Source organism: Petaurus breviceps, unplaced genomic scaffold, assembly GCF_028583685.1.
Source record: "Petaurus breviceps papuanus isolate PSGF00001 unplaced genomic scaffold, PetGlider_PUasm1.0 90842, whole genome shotgun sequence".
Lineage (NCBI taxonomy): Eukaryota > Metazoa > Chordata > Mammalia > Diprotodontia > Petauridae > Petaurus > Petaurus breviceps.
This window is the reverse complement of record NW_027187358.1, coordinates 23553413-23555983: the sequence shown is the minus strand read 5'-3', so window position 1 is coordinate 23555983 and position 2571 is coordinate 23553413. Positions and strand designations below refer to the sequence as shown.

At 44.6% G+C, this 2571-nt stretch overlaps 1 pseudogene; it reads right to left on the bottom strand.

Annotated features, from left to right (window-relative positions):
• Positions 1-681: 681 nt before the first annotated feature.
• Positions 682-2288, bottom strand: LOC138148895 (acidic leucine-rich nuclear phosphoprotein 32 family member B pseudogene; annotated as a pseudogene).
• Between the last annotated feature and the right edge of the window lie 283 nt (positions 2289-2571).

The following is a 2571-nucleotide window of genomic DNA, read 5'->3' as shown; positions in this document are numbered from 1 at the left end:
ACTTATCAATTTAATGTAACCAAAATCATCCATTTTACATTTCATAACATTTTCTATTTATTATTTGTTCATAAATTCTTCCTTTCTCCATAAATCACAGACGAACTATTTTTATTCTCTCAGTTTTCTTATACTATCAGCCTTTATATATAAATTGTGTACCTATTTTTACTTTATCTTGGCATACATTTGTCTATGCACAGTTTCTGCCATACTATTTTTCACTTTTTCTAGCAAGTTTTTTTTTTTTTTGTCTCATAGTGAGTTCTTATCCCAGAAGTTGTAGTCTTTTGGTTTATCAAATACTCGATTATTATAGTCATTGACTACTGTGTCTTGTGTACCTAACCTATTCAACTGTTCCATGGGAGACTTTTGAGAAATAAAATAATTTAAAATAGTCTCTGTAGGCTGGTGGGATGTAGGATGGTGATTTATTAGGATTGTTTTACTGCTGTGAGGGCTCAATTTTATTTTTGTCAAATGATTTTGTATGAATCCAGTCATCATGGTTTCATGTTTTGTTTTGTTTTTTCCACTTCTGTCCAGCAAGACATATAGTACTGAAAGCAGTGGATGGTAGGATTAATTTAATGTTGTGACCTTTGTCCTTCTTTTGGAATCATCCCATCTTTGACATATAGTATGTACAGTTAAAAAAGTTTGGCAGCATAATTCTAATTTGCTTTTTTTTTTTAATTCCAGTTTTTATTTATTTAAAAGACCAATAAGAGGGAAGAGGGAGGGGGCTGCAAGGTTTATCCTGAGAAAGTGCCAGAGCCCCTGCCCCTTCAGGGCCCAGGCAGGGCATAGGACACATTTTTTTTGGAAACAAAGATTTAGAAAGAATTCCAACAAATTGTTGCACAAAACACCCCTGAAAACGGAGAGAACCTTTGGTCACCGAATCCCCTGGCCAAGCAGTGCCTATGGAGCCCCTTCTGGAAAAGAACAGACCCCAGAGCCAGCAGTGCCCAGGGCAAGCTGGCAGAGTCCATCCACAACCCGCTGCTCACTGATGGCAGGGCAGCTGGCTCAGTCCTCCTCGTCATCCTCACTGTCCTCCCCCTCATCGTCTGCAGCGTGTTTCCTTTTCTCTCCATGCTGGGATTCTTCTCCCTCTTCCTCTTCATCCTCCTCTCCATCATTATCTTCGTCCTCCTCATCCTCCTCATCTTCTACCCCATCTTCTTCCTCCTCCTCTTCCTCCTCATCTTCTCTATCAACGTCTTCATCATCCTCACCCTCATCATCATCAATCACATCCTCATCAAGTTCCTCCTCCTCCTCCTCCTTCTCCTCCTCCTCCTCCTCCTCCTCTTCTTGACCTATCACTTCCCCGTTCTCCTCACAAACACTCTCCAGGCCCTCCCTTCCAGTCTCAGGGTCCGAATCTGGAGCTTGCTTGTCATCAGCATCGTAGCCATCGAGGTAGGTGAGCTGGGGCAAAAGGGCAAACACTCTCCGGTAGCTCATTAGCATGGTTACGTGGCATTTGAAAAGGTCCAGGCTCTTAAGGTTCGGCAGTTTCTTCAGGGACTCCAGTGTGTTGATGTCCTTGATTTTGTTCCCACTCAGGTTAAACTGGATCAGGCTGGGTGTTCATTCTGCCAGGACCTCCAGGCCTCCATAGATGTGGTTATCACTCAGCTCCAACTTTTGAAGTCGGGGAAGCTTGGGTAGGTTGGCCAAAGACACAAGGTTGATGTTGACCATGCTGAGAAACTTAAGGTTTTCAAATTCTGAAGACAGGCCCCAAATCTTCCCATCATCTGAGAAGCAGTTATCCAAGACTACCGTGTTTCCCCGATAATAAGACACTGTCTTATTAATTTTTTTGGACAGAAAAACACCAAAGGGCTTATTTTCAGGGGAGGGCTTATTTTAATGAACATTGACAGCAATTTTAATAAACAGGTAAATGTGAACAAAAAAATGTACCTTCATTCAATAAGCAAATCACTGGGGAAGAACAGGATGACGCGCTCACTGCTGCAGCTCTGATTGGATGCAGCTCAGAGCCCAGTGTGCGTTTCATGGGGGGGGGGGCACGGTGCATACAGAGGGTACCATAATGTACCATGTAGTGCAGGGGATCACTTTCACTCCAGTAGCAATCTCAATAGGGCTTATTTTCGGGAGAAGGCTTATTTTCAAGGAATCTTACACAGTAAGGGGAGGGCTTATTTTTGGGATAGGTCTTATTATCGGGAAACACGGTAGATCTTTCACCTCCCCTGGCTTCCTGTTCCCCGCAGCACCAGCGTAACCCGCCTCTTGATGTTCATGGCCGCGCAGCCCGAGCCCAGCCCAGGCAGGGAGCCCCGAGAGCCGCCGCCGGGGAGACCACCAGGAAGGGGCCAAAGGCACACAAAGGGGCGGGGGAAGGAGATCGCCCCCCAAGGGCCCCGCAGCGCGTTCCTGGGTGGCCCAGACCGGCCCCCTCTAATTTGCTTTTAATAATGATTGGATTTTTTCTATTCATATATGTTTTCCCACAGCCCTTCCAACACTTATTATATTCCATTTTTGCCAGCTTAGTCAATTGGATGAGTGATAGGTTAGAATTAT